General features: G+C 49.9%; 2 long non-coding RNA genes across 2 annotated transcripts; one reads left to right on the forward strand and one right to left on the reverse strand.

Annotated features, from left to right (window-relative positions):
• The first annotated feature begins 6,099 nt into the window (after positions 1–6,099).
• LOC116537661 lies at positions 6,100–18,314 on the forward strand. Its single transcript, XR_004263242.1, has 3 exons — positions 6,100–6,281; positions 9,171–9,264; positions 18,281–18,314. It is a non-coding gene; the product is annotated as an uncharacterized LOC116537661 (long non-coding RNA).
• Positions 10,895–12,741, reverse strand: LOC116537662. The gene is made up of 2 exons (XR_004263243.1): positions 12,556–12,741; positions 10,895–11,191 (listed from the first exon to the last, which is right to left on the reverse strand). It is a non-coding gene; the product is annotated as an uncharacterized LOC116537662 (long non-coding RNA).
• Positions 18,315–27,415: the final 9,101 nt, after the last annotated feature.

Consider the following 27,415-nt stretch of genomic DNA (forward strand, 5'->3'; position numbering starts at 1 on the left):
TCTTCAGGTCTTCTATATTGTTGCTTGTTTTCTGTCTAGTTCTCTCAGTTACTGAGTGGGGTATTGAAGTCTCCGACTTACTGAATTGCCTTTTTCTCCCTTCAATTCTGTCAGTTAGGTTTTACATATTTTGGAGCTCTGTTGTTAGGAACATGTATGTTTATAATTGCTGTATCTTCCTTATGTCCATTATGAAATATCCCTCTTTGTTTGTAGCAGTATTTTCTGTCTTAAAGTCTATTTTAGTTGATACTAGAATAGCCACTACAATTTTCTTATGGTCCTTGTTTGTATGGTATCTTTCCATTCTTAATTTTAATCTATTTGGGTCTCTTAATCTAAACGGTGTCTCTTTATACAAAGCCTATAGTTGGATCTTGTTTTATTACTATCTGTGCCTTTTAATTGGAGTGTTTAATCCACTCACATCTAACTATTGATATGGTTTAATTTCTTCCTGCCACTTCTCTATTTAATGATTATTTGACTCAGGGTTTTTTGTTCTTATTTCTCCTTTGTTGCTCTCTTTATTCCTAGAGCAACCAATTATAACAAAAAAAGAATGAAGCAATAAAAAATAAAGGAATTAAAAGCATACTATAAAATAACTATATAGCGCATATAAGAAGAAATATAGATATTTTCTAGTATGCTTGGGTTATATTCAGGTTATCTCCTGGTGTCATTTTGTTTCAGCCTGAAGGACTTCTTTAGTATGTTTTATAAGAAAGATTTGCTTGCACTGAATTTGCTCAATCTTTATTTTGTCTTCACTTTTGAAGGACAGTTTTGCTAAAGAAATCTTGGTTAATATTTTTTCTACAGCACTTTGAGTGCATCATTTTAATGTCTTCTTCACTTGAGACAGCTGTTAAACATAGTTCTTCCCTTATATATGATAAGGTTGTGGGGTTTTTTTCCTTACTGTTTTGAAATTTTATTTTTGTCCTTCAACTCTGTATGCATCTAGCTATGGATCTCTTTCTGTTAATCATATTTGGAGTTTGTTATGCTTCACTGGTGTGTTTTTCATCAAATTTGGGACTGTCTTGCTATTTGTTCAAACATTTCTTCCCTTTCCTTTTCTTCTGGGACTTTTTGTTCATTTTCTTTTCTTTCTTTAATTTGGATGGGTTTTATTAATCTGCTTTCAAGTTCACTGATTCTTTCTCCTGCCAAATCAAATCTATTAAATCCCTCTAGTAAATATTTGTTATTGTACTTTTCAACTCTATAATTTCCATTTGATTTTTTTACAATCCCTGTTTATTGATAGTCTGTATTTGATGAGTCATTGCTCTCATACTTTAGTTTCTTAAAAAAGGGCACAGAGGCTCACACCTGTAATCCCAGCACTTTGGGCAGGTGGATCACCTCTCAGGTGTTCAAGACCAGCTTGGCCATCTTTACTAAATTTACAAAAAAAATTAGCCGGGCATGGTGCTATGTACCTGTAGTCCCAGCTACTCAGGAGGCTGAGGCACGAGAATCAAGAACCTGAGAGGTGGAGGTTGCAGTGAGCCGAGATTGTGCCACTGCACTCCAGCCTGGTTGACAGAGTGAGACTGTGTCACTCCAAAAAAAAGTGTCAAATAAAAAATGGTTTCCTTTAGGTCTTAATTTTATCAAAGCTGCTTTGAAATCTTTGTCTACTAAATTCAAACATCTGGGCCCCATCAGACAATGTCTATTGATAGTTTCCTCCCCACTCACCAGCCAAACAGGGATCACACTTTCCTGTTTCTTTGCATGTCTCATAATTTTAAAAACTGGACACTTGAGGTAATACTGTAGCAACTCTGGATCCTGCTCCTTCCCCTTACCCCCAAGGGACTGTTGCTGTATTTTTGTTTTCATGACTTCACTGAAGAACTCCGACAGAATCTGTCTCACTGTCTCACCCTCAGCATGCAGCCACTGATGTTTCTGCTCAGTTTAAGGTTTTTATTGTTATTTTCTGTTTCTTTTCTTTCTTTTTTTTTTTTTTTTGAGATGGAGTTTCACTTTTGTTGCCCAGGCTGGAGTGCAATGGCATGATCTTGGCTCACTGCAACCTCCTGGGTTCAAGCAATTCTCCTGCCTCAGCCTCCTGAGTAGCTAGGATTACAGGCATGCACCACCACGGCCAGTTAATTTTGTTTTTTAGTAGAGACGAAGTTTTACCATATTAGGCTGGTCTTGAACTCCTGACCTCAGGTTATCCACCCACCTTAGCCTCCCAAAGGCTGGGATTACAAGCGTGAGCCACCATGCCTCGCCATTTTTATTTTTAAGTCCAGCGTCTTAGTAGTTGCCTGTGGCTTAGCGTATGTGGTCAGCCAATGATTGGTCAAATGTACTTAAACACCTTTAACCAGTAAGGCTTCCACGCTTTGCCAGTGGATCTGTGTGTGGTTTAGGGAATGCATTTAGAGTTCAGGCAGTGCACAAATGTGCCCCAGCTTTCCCATTTTGTCAGGTTTCACATCTTCCCTGGACAGGCACAAGGCCTCACGTTCAGCCAGAGATATACAGTATACAGTATAGTCAACCCTTGGTTGCCACAGGAGATTTGTTCCAGAACCCAAAATTTGGTTCCAGAGATATTGAAACTCACAGATAGCCAGTTTCCTTATAGAAAATCGAACAGTACTTGTGTATAACCTGTGCAGTCCTCTCACAGATGTCAGGTCACCACTGTGCTACCTACACCTAACACAGTGCAAGTGCTTTATAAATAGTTGTCACACTGTCTTCTGTGTTTACATTTTTATTCTTATAGGTGTTTAGTAGGTGTATATATTTGTGGAGTACATGAGCTATTTTGATACAGGTGTGTAATATGTAATAATCACATCAGGGTAAATGGGATATCCATCACCTCAAGCATTCATTGTTTCTTCATGTTGTAAACATTCCAGTTACGCTCCTCAGTTATTCTACAATGTACAACTAATTACTGCTGACTGTGGTCACCCTGTGGTGCTATCAAATACTAGAGCTTATTCATTGTATCTAACTATTTGTGTACCCATTAACCTTTCCCATTTCTTATGCTCCCCCACAACTGTATTATTACTATTTTTTTGTTTTTTTGAGACAGAGTGTCATTCTGTCACCCAGGCTGGAGTGCAGTGGCACCATCTCAGCTTGCTGCAACATCCCCTTCCCAGGCTCAAGTGATTCTCCCACGTCAGCCTCCCAAGTAACTGGGACTACACGTGCATGCCACCATGCCCAGCTAATTTTTATATTTTATGTAGAGACAGGGTTTCACCATGCTAGCCAGCCTGGTCTTGACTACTGGGCTCAAGTAATCCGGTCACCTTGGCCTCCCAAAATGCTGAGACTATAGGCATGAGTCACCTTCCCTGTCCACTTTTTTACTATTTTCAATCTATAGCTGGTTGAATCCACAGATACAGGGCTGAGTCTATAGCTAGCTAGGACTCTGCAGTTTCTCCTGGGTGTTCTGCACAGCCCTGCACATACACCTGGTCTTCCAGACTGCCATGGACATGTGGGCACTTATCAAGGCCCACTATGGTTCTCATTCTCCAAATCTCGCAAATTTCTGACTAGTCTATTGGTCTGATGTTTGCCCAACTCCTATTATGACCTGAGGCTAGCGACCCATTGGCCTTTCCCAAGATTGCCACTACATCCGCTTCAAATCCAGCCAGCCCCAGCAGGCAGTAAAGCTGCGGGGCCCCATGGCTTCCCCTGCCTAGCAGATTTCCAGAATGGGGGTTGGGGGTTGAGGGTAAGTGGGGCTAGAAAAAGCCTGGGCAAAAATGCCATTTCTGACACCAGGGTATTTTTTCTTAAGCAAACATGTCTCAAAGTGCTATATGCTTTTGGCTGTTTTCCAGTCCTGGAATGGTGGTTTTGACCATTTTATCCTGTTTTGCTGATGATACCTTTTAGGGAGCGGATTTGCTAAGCTCCGTACTCTGCCGTTCCAACTCCGGCCTTAGGAAGTGTAACATGCATGCATGCATCTGTCTGCTCATACCCCAGTTAGTCGTTTGGCCCACGGACACCCTGTCTAGCACTTCCCCTCCATAAGATCCACTGCAGGGTCCATGTTGCTTACAGGTGCCATGTGCCTTCAGTCTCCTTCAGTCTCGTCTGAGCCAGTTCCTCAGGCCCAGGGTAGGTTCAACGGCAGTGAATTCAATTACTCCAGGAGCAATAGGTTATTAAAAACCGTTTGGTGTACATTTCACATATGGTCGAATTCAGAAATGCTTCAGGAGCACCTGCTATCCTCCAGACAATGTGGTGACAGGACCCTGACCTGGCCAGGGAAGGTTCCAATGGTCAGCACACAATGCGGCAACCCTTGGCAGGGAACGTGGGGTCGTAGGAGGCGCTGTGGGTGCCAGGGGCTGCAAACCACAGGAAGAGGCGGGGCCAAGAGCTGGGGGAAGCACCTACCTCTGACTTCCTTCCTCTGACTTCCTTTGGAAAAGCAGGTTCCCATGGGGTCCAGTTCATGCAATGCCAGTTTGAGATCTCAGGCCAGTGTCAGAGTCCATTTAAAGATGAGAAACTTTTTGGTAGGCTGAGGTGGGAGGATTGATTGAGCCCAGGGGTTCAAGACCAGCACAACATAGAGAGACCCTGTCAATAAAAAAAAAAAAAAATTTTTTTTGAGATGAAGTTTCGTTCTTGTTGTCCAGCCTGGAGTGCAATGGTGCAATCTCAGCTCACTGCAACCTCTGCCTCCCAGGTTCAAGCAACCCTCCTGCCTCGGCCTCCCAAGTAGTTGGGATTACAGGCGCTTGTCACCACACCCGGCTAATTTTTAAAAATATTTTTAGTAGAGACAGGGTTTCACCATGTTGGCCAGGCTAGTTTTGAACTCCTGACCTCAAGTGATACACCTACCTCAGCTTCCCAAAGTGCTAGAATTACAGGCATGAGCCACTGCGTCCGGCCCCCCCCACTAAAAAATTTTAATTAGGCAGGTAAGTTGGCACACGCCTGTAGTCCCAGCTACTCAGGAGGCTGAGGCGGGATCATGGATTGAGCCCAGCAGGTCGAGGGTGCAGTGAGCCTTGATCATGCCACTGCACTCCAGCCTGGGCAACAGAGCGAGTCGAGTCCCTATCTCAAAAAATAAATAAGATGAGAAACTGGGGCACAGAGCATCCCATTGGCTGACACACACACAGAGCTGAGTAGAGCCAGGGCAGACACCAGGATCCCCCAACTCCCAGCCAGTGCTCTTATGATGCCAATCAGAAGCACAAAAGAGCCACACGTGTGCCTCCTGTCATAGCCAGCAGGATTCCTGGGGGAAGACCGAGGCAGGGCAAGACTTAAAATACAACTTCCCAGTCCCAGGGCAGTTCCCAGCTGGAGTTGGGAGGAGGATGTATCTCGCAGTGGCAACAGGACCCATCAGTGTCCACCTAAGTGGAGAGTCTCTGCCTCTGCAGCCATGGGCTGGGATCATGAGCCTGGAAGAGCCTGGTCTTCCCCTTGACATGTACCCTCTGGCCCTTGCTGTGGGTGATGAGTTCTACAGCCTTACCAGCTTCAGTTTCCCCAAGAATACACTCAGGGGCCATGAAGGAAAAATGGGTAGAAATACTCCAAGGCCTGCTCACTTGAGTTTCCCAGTGGATGCAAGGACAGATCACCATGAGGATGGCAGGGAGCCAAGGGGCCTGGGGCCTATGAGTGCCCTGGGCTCCTCTCTCCCTACTCCAGGGTACAGTTGAGGAGGCAACTCTGTAGGCTGGGCAGTCAGCCTGTGCCCACACTCCCACCTTCTAGAAAGACAGGCCCCTGGCACCACACAGCTGGGCTGGCATGGTGGATCCATTCCCTGACTCCTCATGAAGGGCTGGGCTCTCTCAGGAGCAGGAGGTATCCACAGACCACCACTCACAGGACCAGGCTGTGACCATCCCAGAGAGGGAGGGCTGCAGCTCTCGCAGACCCAAGCCTTGGAGGAAAGTGGAGCAGGGCAATGCAGTGCTGGACCACCAGCTCACACCCTCCCTCCCCCTCCCCTCCTCCACGCATGCTCCAGCCCTCCCTCCCCCTCCCTTCCCCCACGCATGCTCCAGCCCTCCCTCCCCCTCCCTTCCCCCAAGCATGCTCCAGCCCTCCTTTCCCCTCCCCTCCTCCACACATGCTCCAGCACAGTCACTCCTCTCCACCCAGTGTTCCTATTGTAGAATGGCAGAGACCATGATGACAGCGTCTACTTCATGGAGCAGCTGCGTGGCATGGATGAGCTGTCACAGGTCAAGTGTTTACAACAGGCCTGCTCTCGGGAGGTGCTGGTAAGCATGTCATCCCTGTGTCAGTGGCTTTGTTCTATCAGTTCCTAGCAGTTACTAAAAATGCCATCTGCAGAATCAGGGTCATGAAGCCTAGCCTTTCCCCCAGCCACTGGTGGGCCCTGGCATGGGTGAGGCCCTTCAGGGTAACATGGCATTGTTGAAGCAGAGCAAACCCAAGCCCGTGGCCCAGACCCTAGAAACAGGCAGCCAGGCCCCCGAGAGAGTGTCTGTAGTTGCCTCTTGGAAGAAGTGAGGCCAGAAGCGTCAGTGATGTTCTTTAAAAGGAAGTTTGAGGCCACAATCTGCAGAGGCTAGGAGCTGAGAGCAGCAAAGCCTGGCACATTTGGCAAGCAGGTTGATACAGGGAAGTGGCCATTGCTTTGAAAACTGAAACCAAGCCGCCACCTTTGCAGGCACAGCCCCCGAGTGTCTTCAGCTCCTCTTTGCCACGTGTGTGCCCACTGCAGGTCAACTTCTCCTCGGTCGTCTTGGTTGCAATTTGGAGAAGCAATGCATTTCCATTTGGTGTGAGGCCAGGAGAGGACGATCAGGTTTTGGGGCCAGGCTCAGCGTCCCCAAAGGCAGGTGATTGTTGTGGGGGGGTGGGGCTCTTTCATTTGTTTCAGTAAATTCCCCAACAGTTACCAGCTGGTGGTGACACCACATGGCAGAGCATGCCTTCCTCCAAGGCCACACCTGCCTGCCAGGCTGATGGGACAGGACTCACCCACAGTTGCAGGGGGCTCCCTCCCCACAAGGAAGCCCTAGCCCATGCCTACAGCTGCCTAAAAACCTGGGGCGCTGCATGGCAGAGCACACCTTCCTCCCAGGAGGGCACAGCTGGACATCCCTCTCACTCCTGGCCCTTAGTGGGGCCAGGTGATCCGTGCTGCCCCTCACTGTGGCCCATTCCCAGGCCCAGCCCTGAAAAAGCCTCCTATGCTGTCCTCCCCGCTCTTCCCTCCCCAACAACAGCCCCACCTGGGAGCAGGAAAAGAGGGCCAGGAAGTGTGGGTTCAGTCCTGGCGGGAGCATGCTCACCCCACACTGGAGTCCCTGCCGGGACAGCCTGAGCAGTGCTCTGGGGTGCTGCTGAGCACACTGGCCTAGCCCACACCCCCTTCCAGAGAGTGTCAGCCAACCAAGAAAAACGCTCCCTGCAGAGCACATCTGCACGTTCTGCTGGGGCAACATGAACCCTGAGCTCAGGTTTGCTCAGGGTAGGCTGTCACTTCCTGGTGACCCTTGGCCACATAGAAACTTTCACCTGGGGAAACGAGCAGGTCTGTGCCAGGGGCTCACCCTGCCACAAGCTACGCCTGCCTGCCAGGCTGATGGGACAGGACCCACCCACAGGTGCAGGGTGGCTCCCTCCCAACAAGGAAGCCCCAGCCCATTCTCCCAGCTGCCCAAGGGCCTGGGGCACTTGTGTGCACAACCACTACATCATTCCAACTCGAGTGCAGCATCTGGGGAAGTCACACAATGCCAGCCAGCCTTGGTGAAAGTGACCATGTACTCAACTGAGATACTGCGTCCATGACCCCAAGGGGAGCTTGTTCTGGTGGCTGTGGGCACAGAGGCTCTGAGCCATCCTGCCACCTAAAGGGATGACCCTCTCATTTCCCATGCTCTGAGAAAAGGCCGGCACGTGGCCCCATCGCCGCCTTCTCCAGGCTTTGCACAAAGAACTTAGAGCTTTTCAGTACAACCAACGGCTTACAAGAGCTTAGAGGCAAACTTTGTGTTTAGGGCAATTGTTGGCAGCTTGGCAACACATTTCCTATTTGCCTTTGCTATTATTTGAACAACTGCTATTACCTGGAACGGCTATTCCCTCCTGCCGCCACGGCATTTGTTTCTCTGGATTAGGAACTAGACTGACCAGGGGCTTCAGGCCCAGATAGGTCATTTTGGAATGACCAAAGGGTATCATTGGTGGCCCCTTTAAGAAAATATCCTGTTTCGTCCAGGTGCGGTGGCTCACGCCTGTAATCCCAGTACTTTGGGAGGCCGATGTAGGAGGATCACCTGAGGTCAGGAGTTCGAGACCACCCTGGCTAACACGGTGAAACCCCGTTTCTACTAAACATACAAAAATTAGCCAGGCGTGGTGGCACGTGCCTGTAATCCCAGCTACTTGGGAGGCTGAGGCAGGAGAATCACTGGAACCCAGGAGGTGGGGGTTGCAGTCAGTTGACATTGCGCCATTGCACTCCAGCCTGGGGGACAAGAGAGAGATTTCATCTCAAAAAAAGAAAAAAAAGAAAAAATACCCTATTTCCAGAAGGCCCTGGAAACTAAATTGCACAGTCAACTAAATTGGCAAGAATTCTGCCTACTCAGCTGATAACTCTCTTGGATGGTGAATCTTATTTGCAGGGGTGCTCTCTCCCCACCTTCCTGCTTTCTCCGTCTTATTTAATGTTCAGGAACCAAAAGAGAGGAAAACAAGAGGCAACCTCAGCTTTGTCCGCCCTAGGTGAGGTGGTCAGACCCCGCTGGCAACAGCAGCCATTTCTCTCGGGTGACCACTTCAGCCTTCTAGATGAGACTCTCTGCAAACATTATAATTCTTGTCAACGTGCTGCAATTTGAATTTCATGGAAGTTCTACATTTTTTGCTAAAATGACTCATTTCCCCGATGCAGGAGGATGATGAATACCCTACAGATGGCAGCCGCTCCGGTTCTCAGGAGCCTTGTCATTAGGAAGGAAAGGATAAAAACCCCAAACTGGTTATCTACTGAGCAATCCTGAGATGCTCTGGAAATTTGAAAGGCACTGGGAAGAAAAAAAGTGTCACCAGTTCTGCTGGGAAGGGGCCAGGGTGTGGGTGGGGGGTGTGGGCAGGGCTGGCTTCTCGCTCTCCCCCTCCCTCCCTGGCAGGCCCATTCTGCACTCCTGCCCTTCCTCTAACGTCTCCTCCTCCTCATCTGTGGATCTTCCTTCTGCTCCTCTGCAGCTGAGGCTTCCTGAGAAGGTAAAGGAGTCAGAGCTCTGCTGACCTTACAGGATTCCCTTGCTTCTGTTTCCTGTGCAATGCCCTTCACATGACCTGCTTGAGACCTTTCCTCAGGCCAGTCTGAGGTCCCGTAGGGGACGGCGTAGACCCCAGGAAGGAAGGGCTGGCGCTTCTCTGGGATCATGTCGAGGGGACCAGAGCTGCTGGGGCTCGACCCTGTCTAAAAACAACACAGAGCAGGGCAGAGCCAAGCCAGGGTAAAAAAGGAAACCAGAGTCCTCATCACACTATTTGAGGATGCCTGGATCTAGCTGTGCCTGAAGCATTCCTCGGGTATGCCAGTTATGCAAGACAGTCCCTTTCTTTTCTGGGGGTGAGATTTCTATCACTGAGCTCCAAGCAAGCAGACGTAAAACCCAAAGGCAGCCCAGCACTCTGGGCTTGGAAATCAACTCTGCCTCCAGCCTCTGTCTTAGGGGTTCCAGTGTGGAGACACACAGGCTACTGGTGATGTGCTTACATGATGAGCTTTCCTTTTCCTTCTCCCTGAGGTTAGGTAAGGGCACAGATCTCAGACACCTGCACATGTATTTGCTCCCTAGCCACACACTGAAGATTTCAGCATGAGCTTCAAGTGTTTATGACATGGCAGCAATTGCCACCTCCACCCCCCAGGCCACACAGGCTGGCCTGGCAGGGAGCCCCAAGCTCGGGAATGCCACCCCATGCTGGCCCTCCTTTCCTGTCACTGCCAGCCGCCGTCCTCCTCCCTCTACAGGCCTCCTTAGCTCCTGGAATGCTCCCTCCGGTCGCTTTGTGTTTGCCAGTCCCAGGTCTCACTCTGCAGCAGGCAGCACCATCCCTGCTCCTCACCCTGGGACCTCGCCCCTCACCTTCTGACTCCAGGTGGGTGTGACCTTGTGTGGCAGGGCGGGGAGTGAGGGTAGCTACAGGAGGCTGAGAGCAAGAGGGCAAGGCGGCTGTTTCCATGCCACGCCGGCTCCCCCCTCACGTGGTCCCTGAAGGGTGACCGGATGGCAGCACCCTCCCATGAAGCCCATCCTCTGGCCTGGCATCCCCCTCCTCCCTGGAAGCTGCCCCTGTAGCTGCTACCTACTCATTTCTCCAGGGAACTGTTCATCTGCCATGAGGTCCTCAGCCCCGTTTTTGCTACAGGGATCCTGGCCGACACACCTGTTGGTCAGGCAGCGCCCCTGGGCCCGCAGCCATTGCTCCACTGCCAGCCTGCCTCCCCCGCCCCCACCCCCAGCAGGCCTCCTGTCAATGGAACCTCTTATTTTCCCTGGGGTCTCTCTTCCTCCCAACTACCTTACAAGCCCATGAGGTGATGACTCTGGTTTTCCCAAAAGCAGCCCCCTCTCCCTGGATGCTCTTCCCTCTTACCTGGGAACAGCTTTCTCACTCAACTCTCCCTTCCTCCATGAAGCCCTCCCTGACTGAGACTAGGGGCCGACCCCCTGCGGAGTTGAGCCCCCCGCCATGTGCACCCTAGACACCTCCATCCTCTGCTTCCCAGCCACTGGCCACATCCCCTGTCTGACCTGCACACAGACAGTGCCCAAGCAGCGTTCAAGTCAACGGATTCATCTGTTTGCTAAGGCCAACGCTATAGAGAAAAGCACTTGGGTTGGTTTTAGAAACGATTATTCTAAGATTAAAGTGCCACATCAACACATTACCTATGAAGGAGAAGAAATGTTCACATATCAAAACTCATTATTAGCTCAGATAGGAAAAGAAGACATGGCCACCAGCGGTTTTAAAATAAGTATCTCTGAAATGCCACGCAACTTCCTCCTGTCCCTCTGAATCACCATTCATTCACTTTTCCTGGCTGCCCTGGGCTGAGTGCTGAGGAGGCCTAGCATCATCAGAGCTGGCAGGAACGGCTGTCCATTAGCAGCATTCCGCACACTGGAAGACGCTGCAATTAGATTGAGCTATCAGAGGGAGTTTCCATAAATCTCTCGGCATTCTGCTTAATGATCCTCAGCTGTCCTTTCTTCCCTTTGCAGACAAGAGCTGGGAGACATTTTGTAGACCAAAGGCACTTTGTTCTGCAGAGCACTTTCTGCCTGTGTGGGAGGACACCCTGGCATATCAGGAGAGGCCATGGGTGTGTGTTAATTATGCACTCTCTCCTGCAGACCTCCAACAGTCCCCAGCCTCCCTCACCAGTTTCCATTTGCACTGACCCCATTCACCCCTAGCTATTTTATACATGCTCCTTGTAATCAAACCAGGACTGCTTGGACATCTGCATGGCTATTTTGGGGCTTCTAGGAGACTGAGGAAAACAATCTTATTTTCAACGATCCACAAGGATGTGACATCATTCTGAAAAGTCAGGCTGGCTGGGCTGGGTGACTCATGTCTGTAATCCCAGCACTTTGGGAGGCAGAGGCTGGAGGAACACTTGAGCCCAGGAGTTTGAGACTAGCCTGGCCCACATAGTGAGACCCCATCTCTACCAAAAGAAAAAAAAATTAATTAAAAAAAGAGTAAGGCTTTCCAGGAGGCCAAGCAGGTGTGACTGCTCTGTGAACCGTGAGAGACCAATTCCGCAGCATATACAAAACCCCCGTTGGGACAGCACAGCCTTTCCTCCAAACCGCAGCTCCGGCAGGGGCAGAAGCGAGGCACCTGTGAGGATGCTGAAGGGCACATCACTTTGGACAAACAACTTTCCTTTGTTTGCTTTGGTTTGACTCCAGGTGGGAAAATCCTGGCCACTTCCTACTGGTTCTCCATCTTATATCTCTCCCTCCCCTCGGGATGCTTTTCCTGGCTTTTTCCTGGGAACTGCTCGGGACAAAGCCCAGGGCCCCGCTGCACGTGCAGCCTCCCAGGCCCTCCACACCAGCCTCCCTGCCTCCTCCTTCTGCAGCTCCCTTGCCCCGCGGGCAGCCTAGGCGCTCACGCACCCCGCAAACTCCTATCCTTCCGTGCCGGAACACCCCCAGCTCTAGGGCTGGGGGTGCAAGGGCACTGAGAGCTGGGTACGAAGAAATCAAGATCCCTGCTCCCTACTCTTGATTTTCTGCAGTGGTTCCAGAAGGAAACCGTTGCCTCCTTCAGTTTTGCTTTGAGACAAGGTCTCGGCTCTGTCACCCAGGCTGGCGTGCCGTGGCGCGATCTCGGCTCACTGCAGCCTCAACCGTCCCGGGCTCAGGTGATTCTCCCACCTCAGCCTCCCCAAAGCGCTGGGAACACAGGCGCGCGCCACCATGACCGGCTAATTTTTAAATTTATTGTAGCGATGAGTTGGTGGTGGTGGGGGGGTCTTACTCTGTTGCCAAGACGGGTCTCGAACTCCTAGATTCCAGCGATCCTCCCGCCTCGACCTCCCCAAGTGCCGACTGCCTCCGTATTTGCTGTGTCTCGGGCTTTGCCCTCTGGCGGGCTCCGTGGCAGAGACCGGCCCCTCGCCGTAGGTGGACCCGCTCTGTGCTTGTCGCGTGGGCTCGCGGCGGCCAGGAGCCTGAGGGACGCTGCGTGAGGGCTCCCATTCCACTGTCCCAGGACCCCCAGCAGTGACTGCCACACTGAAAGTGCCAGAGCAGGGGCCTGCGGCGGGGCCCAACCCCGGGAGGACGGCCCTGGAGAGGCGGCCAGGAGGTGGGGGCTGCTCGCCGACCTAGGCAGGCGCTGCAGGACGCCCAAGGGCGGGGTGACGCGCTGGAGACCCTGAGGAGACCCCGAGGCCACAGGTGAGCAGGGGAGACGGGAGGGAGCGGCCGAGGGGCGTGGAGCTGCAGCAGGAGGTCGGGGAGGCAAAGGGCAGCCGCGCTCAGGCCCTGGTGGGGAGAGGAGGTTCCGAGTCCGGGGCTGCAGTGAGGGGAAGCCAGCCGGGCGGAGGCCAGCGGAGGCCAGGACTTCACCGGAGCGGGGCGCTAAGAGGCCGCTGGACGGGGCGGGGCGAGGGCGCCACAGGTGCGGGGCGCTAGTGCGAGAGGCAGGAGCAGCGGGGAAGGAAGGGAGGCCGGCGGGGGTGCACCCACCCCTTCCTCCGCGCTCCCCGTCCCTCTTCTCCCTCATTCCCTCCCTCTACGCCCCCTCCACGCTCTCCTCCTTCCTTCCGCGACCCCTCCCTCCATGCCTCCCTTTCCCTTTTTCTGATTTTTGTTGAAAAGGCCTATGTGTATTTACAGGCTGGGAGGGGGAAAACTGCCCCTTCTTTAACTCTCCCTTCCATCCCTCGATATTCTTAATCCCTCAGGCGGTTGGTCTCACAGGACTTTAGAAGAAAAAAAGTCTGATTAAACCTCTATGCTCAGGTCTGTAATCCCAGCACTTTGGGAGGCCGAGGAGGGCAGATCATGAGGTCAGGAGTTTGAGACCAGCCTGGCCAACACGGTGAAATGCTGTCTCTACTGAAGATACAACAATTAGTCAGCATGGTGGTGGGCGCCTGTGGTCCCAGCTCTTTGGGAGGCTAAGGCAGGAGAATCGCTTGAATCCGGGAGGCAGAGGTTGCAGTGAGCTGAGATCAGGCCACTGCACTACAGCCTAAGCAACAGAATGAGACTCTGTCTCAAAACAAACAAGCAAACAAACAACAACAACAAAAAACAGCCGGGCTTGGGGGCTCATGCCTGCAATTCCAGGACATTGGAAGGCCAAGGGTCAGATCACGAGGTCAAGAGATTAAGACCATCTTGGCCAACATGGTGAAACCCCATCTCTACTAAAAATACAAAAATTAGCTGGGGGTGGTGGTGCCTGCCTGTAGTCCCAGCTACCCTGGAGGCTGAGGCAGGAGAATCTCTTGAACCTGGGAGGGGGAGGTTGCAGTGAGCTGAGATGGCACCACTGCACTTCAGCCTGGGCAACAGAGTGAGACTCTGTCTCAAAAATGAGAAAAACCAACCAACCAAACAAAAACACACACACAAACAAAAAAACAACTCTGTTCTTAGCCGCGGGGGGACAGTGTGGGTCATGGCAGGACAGGGTGGGGCGTTTGCCGCTTCTGGCTGGCTAGCAAGTGGTACAGCCTTCCTGGCTCCCAGAGGCAGACGCCTTGCCTGCTGGCAAATCCCCCCCGGGGCCAGTTCCTCTTTTCACCTCCAGTATCTGCCCTGCAGGGCCCAGGCAGCCTCCGGCCCTGGGACACATCCTCTGCAGGCTGGGGAAGGGCTGAGTTCCACACAGCCTGGAAGGTAGGAAGTATCCCAAGGACACATTTCCTCAGTCACCCTCCTGCCTGACCCACCAGGGAAAATGGGAGGGGACCAGATGCTCTGTGTCTCCAGATTTCCTGGAGTGCCTTGAACACACACATAGCAACAGGACAGGGGTGCTCAAAGGCTACCGCATCCCAAACTCAACCTTCAAAGAAATGGTAGATCTTCCCAAAGCGATGTCCATGTGGTGAAACCTTCTTTGCAAAATCCTGACAATTATGACAAGAAAAGAAATCTGACCTAACTGATTCCATCTTGCTTCTCACCTCCAAGCTGTTCTTGTTACTGGAAAGGGGCAATTGCCTGCCTCTTTCCTGGAAAACTCATATATAATCCACCCCTTGTTTAGCATATAATCAATAAATAAGACTCAGTTGAGCAACTCATGCCTTTGAAGTAGCCAACTTGATGGACTTGCCCTGAATTTTTTCTTGTGTGAGATCCAAGAACCCTTCCTCTCTTGGTATCTGGATCAGGAAGCCTTTCCAGTAATAATTTCATCTTCTACCCAACCAATCAGCATTTCCCGTTTTCCAATCCCCAACCCACCAAATTATCCTTAAAAACCCAGATCCCCAAGTTTTCAGGGAGACTGGTTTGAGTAGTAATAAAACTCCAGACTCCCGTACAGCCGGCTCTTCGTGAATTAAACTCTTGATTGCAATTTCCCCGTCTTGATAACTCAGCTCTGTCTAGGCAGTGGGCATGGAGAGCCCGCTAGGCGATTACACATGGATGGTGTGCGGTACCTCCATGTTCAAGCAGCCAGAAGACTCCCTGGTCCAAGCCCCTGGGTAACTGGAATTTCCCATACTTGATTTAACTCAGAAAAAAAAAAAAAATAGGGAGTGTAACAGTGTTTTTCTTTATTTTTCACTTGGAAATAATTTTTAATCTTTGGGGGTACTCAAGGACCCATTTGAAAATTGGACAGCAGATTTCCTCAGAAAAGCAGACCTTAAAAATAAAGATTGTACATACCATGTTGGGATCCACAGGCCCTAGGATAAGAATTCCTGTAGTAAACTAGGCACTGTGGCTCATGCCTGTAATCCCAGCACTTTGGGAGGCCAAGGTGAGTGAATCACTTGAGGCTAGTAGTTTGAGATCAGCCTGGCCAACATGGCAAAACCTCATGTCTACTAAAAATACAATACATTAGCCGAATGTGGTGCCGCGTGCCTGTAATCCTAGCTACTCGGGAGGTTGAAGCACCAGGATTGCTTGAACCAGGGAGGTAGAGGTTGCAGTGAGCTGAGACTGCACCACTGCACTCCAGCCTGGGTGACAGAGTGAGATGCTGTTTCGAACAAACAAAAAAAGAATCCCTGCAGTAAACTGTCTCCTTCCAGCCCCGGGAAGCCATGGCAGCCAACTGTGCCCACTGCCAATTCTGTACCACTGTGGGTGGAATTCAAGGCAGATGGGGGCTCTTTGGGGACATGGTGGCAGGTGCTGCCTTTGATGAGGATCACAGCCTCTCAGCCTCTGAAGCTGGGAGACTCGCTGGGATCACCTGTCTAAACAGACAGCCCAAGAGGAACCCAGAGACATTCACAGGGAGTGAGTGGCTCAGATCTGGAGCCAATTTTTATGTTAAAAGGTTTCTCTTTTTAATAAACGACCACTGGGACCCAGATGAGAAATGAAATGTTGGAACAGCAAAGGAAAAAAAAAAAAAGCCACCCTGCTGAGAATGAAGGATGGGCTTGAGCTGCTTTCCCTCAAACACTTCTCACATCAAATACGGGGTTTCTTCCCACACCAGCCAGGTCTCCAGTACCAGCTGAGTGTCCCATGATTCAATTCAGTTCTGACGCTAACTAACGTCAGACTCAACAGGTTCAGGGGCTCAGTCCCACAAGACTGTCTACACCGCAGACGCCAGTCACAAGTCTTAGGTACTCAGGGAACCTACACTACTCTCTGACTTGGCTACAAAGTCAGGAGGCTCTTAGAATCCCCACCTCTCTCAGTTCAAAAATTGGCTAGAACAGCTCACAGAAACCCAGAAAACACTTGTTTACTATTACCAGATTATTGCCATGGACACAGACGAACAGTCAGGGCTAGGTCTGGAAGAGCCCTGAGCCCAGCAGTTTCTGTCCCCACGGAGTCAGGGTGTGCCGCCCTCTCAGCACATGGGTGTGTCTGCCAACCTGGAAGCTCTCCAGACCTCAGTGTTCAGGAATGTTTAGGGAGTTTTCATGACATAGGCATGATTCATTAGATCACTGACCACTGGTAATTAACCCAATCTCCAGCCTGTCTCCTCTCCCCAGAGGAGATTTGCCTCGAGTGGGGCTGAAAGTTCCAACCCCCTAGTCCTGCCATGGTCCTTCTGGGACCAGCCCTTATCCTGAAGCTGTTCAGCGGCTCCCAGTCACCAGGCATCTCAGTAGCACAGAAGAGACATTCATTCCTCTCACTGCAGAGATTCCAAAGGTCTTAGGCCCTCTGTGCCAGGAACGAGGACAAAGACCAAATATATGTTTCTTATTATATTACCAGGCTTCACCTTTTAACTTTCCCCAGGCATGAGGCCCTGGATGGCTGAGGGTCCTCTGTGCCTGGGATACTGGGACCCCTCACTACAAGCCCTTTGTGTAGGTTCCTTGGAGGGACCCAAGCAATTCTATACCCCAATTTTTGTTTTCTTTTTCTTTAAAGAGAGCTCCGGGTAGCATAAACCTCAGGCCCCACATATCCGCTTCAGTGTGTAAAATGGTTTGGCTTTTCTCATCCCAGAAGTGACAGCAGTGCCCTGAATGAGTTACCAACCCCTAGTCCAGAACCTCTTAACTGGTTGTATTGTAAGTCGAAAACATATTCAATTTCCAAGGCGTCCTGTGATCACAAATACCTAGTCCTCCAAAGGCCTGAATCAACTTGTGAGTCAACTTTCCCCACCCCTCAGGGATTCCGTAGATCCCTGGGAATCAGCGCTGGGTCCACTGTTCTGGGCAAGACCCTCCAGGCATCCTGCCCCAGAGCCGTTCATGTCTAGGCAGAGCAGACTTGCCTCTAGAACCCTGTTTGGGAACCCCAGCACCTTTCTCTGTTGCTTACCTTCCATCTCCCCTGCCTGCCAACCACACTGCTGCTGTCTCCCTTCCATGCCCAGCCCCTAACGTGGACCCTGCCTTGCAGGTGAATTTGACAGCCTGCATTTAGCCTAGCTTAAAATGGCTCCAGAATAAGATATTCAAAATCTGCATGTCACTCCAGTTTATCATAAATACAAGATGCAACAAACTCTCTTATCTTAACAGCTGAGCTGACATGGCTTCAGAATGAATAGCATCTTGAAGTTCTGACTCGTGATGAAAGCACATGGGGATTGCAGGGACAGGCTGGAGTGTCATTTTTAAGCACAGACAACATGCTTTTGACAGGACAGACACACAGTGGGACTGGCTCTTTGCTGCTCCAGACAGCCACTGCACGTACAGCTAGTGCCTCACTATTTATGTTAATAGGGACAGGGATGACATGGATCATTGAAATAAGCATGTCATTAACAAATAAGATGCACTGGGGAAGTAATTCAATCACCTCTCTCCAGGATCCAGGATCCTTTTAAGGGAGCTGCTGGAAAACACTCCATGGGTCCTCCCTTTGGGCCCTGCATCCAATGAATGGGGTGGTAGACACTGTCCATTCCCTTCCTCCAGGAGCCTCCTGGGAAACCAGATAAGGATCACCTCTGGATAAGCCTCGGACGTGATGGGCATTTCCTTAAGAACTGTCTCTGTCCATTTTCTGTTGTATATAATAGAATATTTAAAACCCAGTAATTGCTAAGTAATGAGATTTGTTTCTTACAGTTCTGGAGGCTGGGAAGTCCATGGTCGAGCGGCTGCATCTGGTGAGGGCTTCTTGCTGGTGGGGACTCTCTGCAGAGTCCTGAGGTGGTTGCCGGGCACACAGGGCAAGGGGGCTGAGCATGCTGAGTCACATCTCTTCCTTTTCTTACAAAGCCACCAGACCCACTCTGTGATAACACATTAAACCATTAACCCATTAGTCTATTAGTTCATGAATGGGTTAATCCATTCACAAAGGCAGAACCCTCATGACCCAATCACTTGGTTTTTTGTTTTTTGGGTTTTTTTTTTGAGATAGAGTCTTACTCTGTTGCCCAGGCTGGTGTGCAGTGGCGTGATCTCGGCTCACTGCAACCACTGCCTCCCAGGTTTAATCAAATCTCATGCCTCAGCCTCCCAAGTACTGGGATTACAGGCATGTGCCACCACACCCAGCTAATTTTTGTATTTTTAGTAGACATGAGTTTCACCATGTTGGCCAGGCTGGTCTTGAACTCCCGACTTCAGGTCATCCACCTGCCTTGGCCTCCCAAAGTACTGGATTACAGGCCCGAGCCACTGGCACCCAGCCCCCAATCACCTGTTAAAGGCCCCACCTCTCAATACTGCCATAGCAGGGATTAAGTTTCAACCTGAGTTTTGGAGGAGACAAACACTCAAAGCATAGCAAGAACCAAGGGTTCAATGCAATTCCATTCCCTCCTCCTGAAGTAATCCCAGGAAACAGCACCCTTGGGCCTCACTGCAACTGTGTGTGTGGGAAAGGAACTTTACTCTGCTTTAGGCCCCACTGAAAAACTAGTGGAAACCACCTTTGGGGGTGGAGCCTGAGTGTGGGAGAAAGTGAGTGTGTGTGTGTATAAATGTGTGAGTGAGAGTCGTAGGACTGTGTGAAAGTGTGTGAAAGAGTTGTGAGAATTGAGTATGAACGTGTGTGAGCATGAGAGGAAGTATATGTGTGTGTGTGTGTATAAGAGTGTGTGAGGAAGTATGTATATGTGTGTGAAAGTGTGTGTGAGACCAAGTATGTGTGTGTGTGTGAGCAACTCATGTGAGTATGAGAGAAAGCGTATGTGTGTGTGTAAAGCCATTTCCTTACCTAGAGGTCCTGTAGTGAGAGCTGGGGCTAGAGGCGGCTGCCTGGCAGAGTCAGAAGAGTCCCTCGTAGAGGCCCTGGAAGGAGCCCGTGGGGAGCCGGCCCTCCCACTGAGCTCTGTCCTCCACACCAGGTCCTTCCCGACTCCAGCTCTTCATCCTGAAGACATAACATGGAACGTTTACTTTTACTTTGTCTTTATTTAAGTTACATTTTCTAATTTCAAAATATTACACGTCAATTGAGTAAAAGCATAAACAAGGACAATTACAGTTTGCAAATCTACTTCCCACCCCAGGTAGCACAGTTAATATTTTGGTGTATTGGCTTTGAATCTTGTTTTACATCATTTTTTCTGGTGTGGAACCACACTGACTATGTGGCTAATGAACCCATGATTCTCCACATCTTTAACAACTTCCCATGACATTAAACATGCTTCCAGGGCCACGTTCTGCACAGATTCCAGCCAGTGGGGAAGTCATGATTCGACTAAAGTTAGGCATTAAGTAATTAATTTTTTTCCGTTATATAAATTTATATAGTGTCTTTATATATGCGTACTTGACCCACTAGATAAGCGTTTATCTCATTACAGACATTACAACATAGCTATTTTCCCCTGCCCCACATCCAGAATGCAGGATGAGTACCACAGCACAGTGAAAGAAGGCCAGTTTAAAATTGACAGGCCACAGCCTATAACTGGCACAGCAGCCGGATTTGTTCGAGGGGTTTGTATTTGTTGTTTGTTTTGAGACAGAGTCTCTCTCTGTTGCCCAGGCTGGGCAATGTTGCCTTGGCTCACTATAACCTCTGCCTCTGGGTTCAAGTGATTCTCCTGCCTCAGACTCCCTAGTAGCTGAGACTACAGGCACCCACTACCACGCCCAGCTTATGTTTGTATTTTCACCATGTTGGCCAGACTGGTCTCGAACTCCTGAGCCCAAGTGATCCACTAGCCTCGACCTCCCAAAATGCTGGGATTACAGGTGTGAGCCATCACCCTCGGCCTATTTTTGTTTTTGAAATGGGGTCTTGCTTTGTTGCCAAGGCTGGTCTCAAACTCTTGTATTCAAATGATCCTCCCACTCAGTCTCTCAAGTAGCTGCAATTACATGTGTAAGCCACCACACCAGGTTTTGATCTGCCAGAGGTTTTTTGTTTGTTTGTTTTTGAGATGGAGTCTCCTTCTGTCGCCCAGGATGGGAGTGCAGTGGCGTGATCTTGGCTCACTGCAACCTCCACCCCTAGGGTTCAGGTGATTCTCCTGCCTTAGCCTCCTGAGTAGCTGGGATTATAGGCATGCACCACCATGGCTGGCTAATTTTTGTATTTTTAGTAGATTACCTGTTGGTCAGGCTGATCTCAAGCTCCTGGCCTCATGATTCGCCCGCCTCAGCCTCCCAAAGTGCTGGGATTACAGGTGTGAGCCACTGTGCCTGGCCTTGTTTTTTTAAAACATTTTTTCAGTGTTTTTTTCTCACACATTAAAAAAGTGTGATACAATTCACATATAAAATTCAGCCTTTTAAAGTATACTATCCAGTGATTTTTAGTGTATTCACAGAATTGTGCAACCTTCACCACTATCTAATTGCAGAACATTTTCATCCCCTAAAATAAACTCCATATCCATGAGCAGTCATCCTCATTGCCCCTCCAGCCCGGGCCCTGGAAACCTCCAACCTCCTTTGTCCCCATGGTTTGCCCATTCTGGATCTTTCCTATCAGAGGCATCAGACAAAATGTGGTCCTTGGTAACTGGCTTCTTTTGCTTAGGGGCAAAGGAGAAATTTTTCCATTTGCCTCTGAAGTTTTGCTGAAAAGTAAACTCTCAAAGAACAGATTAATTGGAGAAAAGGTACAAAAATTTATTCAGTCATAGTTTTAGGTGACAAGAGAGCTTTCAGAATGAAGACCCAAGCCCCGAAATGGGGGAAGAGGCTTGTCTATAGGAAGAATGGGGGCTTGGATCTGGGCAGAACAGGTTACGGGAGCGGGAGAAGAGGGATTCTGTGGAGAGGCAATAAATGACTGGAGAAGATTCAAAGCACTTGGAGAACGCATCATCGTCTGTGGCAAAGTCTGTTGGGCCCGCAGAGCAGACAGTGGTTTGTGACAGAAGTCTGTACAGGTGTATTAACAGACTTCAGTTTTCATTCCTGAGACATGGGTGCAGTTAATGCAAACTCAGGGAAGGGACTGGAGGTGACTGTTTCTTCTTTGGTAGGCCCAGACTTTAGGCAGACAAGGGAATGTCAGAGAAGCCTCTGCTTTGGGGCAGGAGGGAGGGGAGAGACCTTGAAACTCCATTTTCAGTTCAGCATGTACAAAGCATCATATTTTGGGGCATCAGCTTCAGAACCCCAGCGATGTTTTCAAAGTTAATCCATGTTAGAGTATCAATCACTATTTCATTCCTATTTACCGCCAAATAGTCTCCTGTTGTATAGATATACATGATGACACGTTATTCTGTTCATCAGCTGATGGGCGTTTGAGTGGCTTCCACCTTTTGACTTTTTTTTTTTTTTAATTTGAGACGGAGTCTCCCTCTGTTGCCCAGGCTGGAGTGCAATGGGACTATCTTGTCTCTTGGCTCACTGCAACCTCCGCCTCCCAGGTTCTAGCGATTCTCCTGCCTCAGCCTCCTGAGTAGCTGGGACTACAGGCACACGTCACCATGCCCAGCTATTTTTTTTTTATTTCTTAGTAGAGATGGGGTTTCACCATATTGGCCAGGCTGGTCTCAAACTCCTGACCTTGCGACCTGCCCATCTCAGCCTCCCAAAGTGCTGGGATTATGGGCATGGGCCACCATGCCTGGCCTCCACCTTTTGGCTCTTACAGAGTAATACTGCTAGGAACATTGACATCCAAGTTTCTGTGGGGACATGTTTTCATTTGTCTTGGGTATACCTAGGAGTGGAATTGCTGGGTCATGGTAATAATATATTTAATTTTTTGAGGACTCATGAAACTGTTTTCCAAAGTGGCTCCATCTGCCAGAAAGTGAGGCTCTCCTTTTCTGCTTTGTGATTGTCCTTGCTTATTTCTGTTGCGTTTCCCTGGACTGGCAATAGGAGACAATGTGATGGAGAAGAGGGGCTGAGCGGCCTATTGGTTGTGCAGATCAACTGCTCCCTCTTCTGTTGCTAGAGTGAAGGGCAGTTTCTTTAATCAAGGACACCCTTTTTCTTCTGTCATCGATTGCTAGGGTGCTCTCTTGCGTCCGCTGGGTCTTTATGATGTTTTTTTAGCCACTTTTTTCTTTCTCTGCCTTCTAGATGTGGTGTAGACATGAGCAACGAGTGTTTTTCTCTCCTTGCTCATTTACAGTTTTAAGGAGAATGGATAGGGAGATTCTAATTTAGCTGCCACTATCTTTTGCGGCATAGTTTCAGATAGTGAAAATGCCATGGGGCGAAGAAAACAGGCCCAGGTGATAGAGCAAATAACAGTTCTCCATCTATAGGATATAGAATGATTTTATGCACTGAAGTGTGTCTCCCAAAAAGATATCTGCAAGTCCTGGCACCTATTTCGAAATAGGCTCTTCACAGAAGTAATCAAGTTAACATGAGGTCATGGTGAACTAGAGTGGGCCCTAATCCAGTATGACTGGTTGTCTTTTTAAGAAGAGAAGGGTCACAGACACATAGTGGGAACGCCAGATGACAGTGGAGGCAGTGATTGAAATGACGCATCTGTAAAGCAAGGAACATTAAGCATTTATGGGAACAACCAGATTCTTTCTCAGAGCTTGCAGAGCGAGAGAGCATGGCCCTGCAGGTACCTTGATTTTGGATTTCTGGCTCCAGAACTGTCAAAGACTACATTTCTGTCGTTTACGCCATCCAGTCTGTGGTGAGAGCAGCCCTGGGAAACTAAGATGTCAAGGAAGGCCGCTCCAGGAACTGATATCTCAGGGAAGAGCTTTCTTGGCAGAGGACATAACAAGTGCAAAAGTGCTGAGATGGGGACTGGCCTGGCAGGCCCAAGAAGCAAGGATGCTGGACAGCAGCTGGTGCAGGCACGGCGAGGACTTCTGATTTGATTCCACGAGGGAAAGGAGGCTATTGTAAGCAGGGAACAGCACAGTGAGATTTTCATGATCAAAACAGTCTAGCTTGTCCATGGAAAATAGAATTTGGGAGAGAAGACAATGGGGGAGACATGACCTGTAGAAAGCCACTGTAAATGTCCAGAAAAGATGGTGGCAGTCTGGGTGGGGAGGGTGGGGGGAGGTACAGTGAGGGTAGATTTGGAAAGCAGAGTCAGCAATATTGCTGACTGGTGGGATGTTGGGTGAGAGAGCACGCGAGGTGTCAAGTCTAACTGCTAGACAGTTGGCCTGGGCTGCTGCTAACACCCTGCCGGGATGAAGGTGGCTGGGCAGGAGGGATACTGAGGATTTAGTTTTGGGCATGTTACCTTTGAAATGCTGATTAGACATTCAAGAGTATAAACAATTTTTTTTTCTCAAAAGATGATGTAGGCCAGGCACGGTGGCTCACGCAGTGGTAAACTCAGCACTTTGGGTTCAGAGGCTAGAGGATCACCTGAGGTCAGGAGTTTGAGACCAGCCTGGCCAACATGGTGAAACGCTGTCTCTACTAAAAACACAAAAAATTAGCTGGGTGTGGTGGCATGTGCCTGTAATCCCAGCTACTTAGGAGGCTGAGGCACGAGAATTGTTTGATTCCGGGAGGCGAAGGTTGCAGTCAGCCAAGATCACAGCACTGCATTTCTGCCTGCGCAACAGAGTGAGACTCTGGCTCAAGAAAAAGATGATGTGAACAGGCTGCTTGCATTCCTAACATATACATACCTATGATTTGCATAATGCGGACAGAACACAGGAACCTTCAGAAAAGGTCCTCTAAATGTGTTTAGCCACAGAAGCAGGAAAAAAATCAGTATGTTAGAGTCCAAGATGTGGACTCCCAGCTTTCCCCTCTGCTGCCTGCATGAGGAATGGTTGCACGGCAGCCGGCATGCTGTTCAGGAAAAAAAGAGACCTCAGCCAGCTCATCGGAGTCAGTACAGCTCTCCAAATATGACTTAATTGACATTTCAGAGCACAACCCAGTTTTCCTCCCACGAGGAGAGACAGAGGGGTGTAAGGGTTTCCTGGAGGGTCTCCATTACCACCAGCAAGAAAACAAGTAATAGCGATTGATGTCTGCTACCCACTATGAATGATCTGTGTCACCCCTCTAGAGAGAGCCATTTTACCTAGGGGAGTGATGACCAGTTAACGAAGACAGACACCAGAAGAGTTGAGCAAGATCTGCATTTTGCCTATAGGACAAGTACCCAGCAACTGCTCTGTAAGTGGTATTCAGGGCATGAAAGCTATGGTGTATTTTTTTTTTTTTTTTTTTTTTACTGTGGAACTAGGCTCTGCTGATGATAGAGAACTTCTCCAAGACAGCCAGATCCACAGAAGACAGGCTCTAGCGGAGAGAAAGGCGCAGGAAAGAGAGGGCATGAAGTGGGGCACTGCCCCTGCAGAGGTCTCTGGCTGAGAGCCAGTGCCCAGAGGGCAGGGCTGGCCATGAACACCAGCTGCTGTCCAGCATTCTCTAGGTGTGGGAGAGGATGGACGGGTGGGCACAGCTGCCCCTCACTTGGAACAAGTTCCCAAGCGATGACTGCGATGTTCTCTTTGACGTAGAGAGACTCAAGGGCTTCAGAAAACCAGAGACTGGAAATAGCACTCCAGAAGGCGGCAGAGAAAGCCGGACTGGGGACACACCAGGATTCCTGGGCACAGCTGCATCCCAGACAACGCAATGTCTGACTCTGAGATTTCTCTCTGGCGGTGCCCAAAAGTGCCAGCCCAGAAACACAAAAGGCAGGAGGTTTGGTCCATTCAGGCCAGATTTGCCCAGATAAGTATCAAAAGACAAAGGGCCGAGCGAGTTCTAAATACTGTACTGTCAAAGGACCTGAGGCTGGCTGAGGGCCAGTCGACGCAGCTGTTATAGCTACCCACATTTTAGAGAGTCCGCCCAGGTCTCACAGTCCGATGCAGGTCCGGGTCAGTGAGTCGGTTTGTGTTGGGGATGGTGGCTCCTCCACACCATCATGTGAGCACACAGGCCACACCAGCACCGCCATCTTCCACACGCGGCCTCCAGGTCTCGCGTCTCCGGGCATCTGCGTCCAGAGCAGGGAGGGAGCGACAGGCGGCGCGCGGGAGCGGCGGCACCAGGTCAACCGGAAGTGACGTCAGCGTGCCCTCGCCTGCTGCGAGGGATGCTGGGAATCTTCGGTTTCTGCGTCAGGGAAAACCGGGAAATGGGTTTAGTGACCAGCAGCCGTGTTTGATGCCATAGGTCTGGACCACAAGCCCTACGAGGTGAGACAGGGAGACGCGAAAGCCCCCTGGGAGTTAGAAGAAAGAGTCTCGAGGCTAGGCCCGGGGGCCCACGCCTGTAATCCCAGCACCGTGGGGGGCCGAGGCGGGTGGAACGCCTGACGTCAGGAGTTTGAGACCAGCCTGGCCAACATAGCGAAACCCCATCTCTATCAAAAATACAAAAAGTAGGCGGGCGTGGTGGCGGGCGTCTCTGATCCCGGCTACTCGGGAGGCTGAGGCGGGAGAATTGCTTGAACCTGGGGGGCGGAGGTTGCAGTGAGCCAGGATTGCACCACTGCTCTCCAGCCTGGGCAGCAAGAGCAAAACTACATCTTAAAAAAGAAAAAGAAAAGAGCCTCTTTCCACTACAGAAAATTATGGTTGGCGTGCAAACTAACCTCAGACACGGCCTGGACCCACTGGGAAACAGCAGCTGTGGGTTCCCCAGTTTGGTGCAGTGAAGTTTAAAGAGATAGAGGAACTTAGCTGTCGACCACAGACCAGAGTGCACGTCTCACATCTAAGGTGTGGAATGACCACCTGCACATCAACGCAGCCGTCCCTACTCACAATCACGGTCACAGAGCCATACTGCAGAATTAAAAGCTCACAGCATTGAGAAAACGCAGCATTTAATGTTTATGGCACAAAGGAATTCACATTTAAAAATGCGTCAGACTGTAATATATGCCAGGAGGAATTTATGTCAAAATATGAGGTTTCATTCCCCAAGCCATTTAATTTAATTTATTTATTGAGGTGAAGTTTCACTCTTGTTGCCCAGGCTGGAGTGCAATTGTGCTATCTCGGCTCACTGCAACTTCTGCCTGTTGCGTTCAAGTGATTCTCCTGCCGCAGCCTCCTAACTGGGATTATGGGCACACGCCACCAAGCCTGGCTAGTTTTGTATTTTTAGTAGAGAGGCGGTTTATCCATGTTGGTCAGGCTGGTCTCGAACTCCTAACCTCAGGTGATCTGCCCGCCTTGACCTCCCAGTGCTGGGATTACAGGCATGAGCCACCCCACCCGCCCCGCCCCCATGCTATTTATTACTACAAATGATTCTTAGAAGACATGTCCCCCTCTCCTAAAGTTTTCCCTATATCCTTGTGAAGCACACTGAGCATATGTGTGTGTGCTCCATAGAGAGGCTGAGGCCCAGAGCAGTTACAGCTCATCAGGTGCCCTGGTGAGTACAGAGCTCAGCTGGGCTGGGCACGGGGTTCTTGGGCAACTGTTACAATCGGGAGCCAGTCCTTATGGACTCGTGTGCATGGCATGGATGCAGAAGGGCAGCAGAGAGCAGGCAGAGAGAGTTGTGAACACAGTGCTGGGCGAGGTGCCCCTGTACATCCCAGGCAGGCTTCTGGGAGGAAGAGGCAGTCTTCTTCCTGGAGCCAGGTTGCAGGTCTTAATCCACTAAAATGGTGGACCTGTCAAGAATGTCAGTAAGACCTTACAATGGAGGGGAGAGGATGGTCATGAATATCACTACGCTAACTTTATCCTATTATAAAAAATATTTTTATTTGGGGAAAATCCTCACATCTGATTTTTTAAAAGCATGCGCAATAAGAACACAGCAAAACCCACACTTTCGGAGCTATATACTGTTTCTTCTCCTCGAATCTCCATTTCCTGTCTCCTTCTCCTAAAGTAACCCATGGCA

The sequence above is a fragment of the Sapajus apella genome, unplaced genomic scaffold (assembly GCF_009761245.1).
Source record: "Sapajus apella isolate SASKATOON/1434 unplaced genomic scaffold, GSC_monkey_1.0 scaffold113, whole genome shotgun sequence".
NCBI lineage: Eukaryota > Metazoa > Chordata > Mammalia > Primates > Cebidae > Sapajus > Sapajus apella.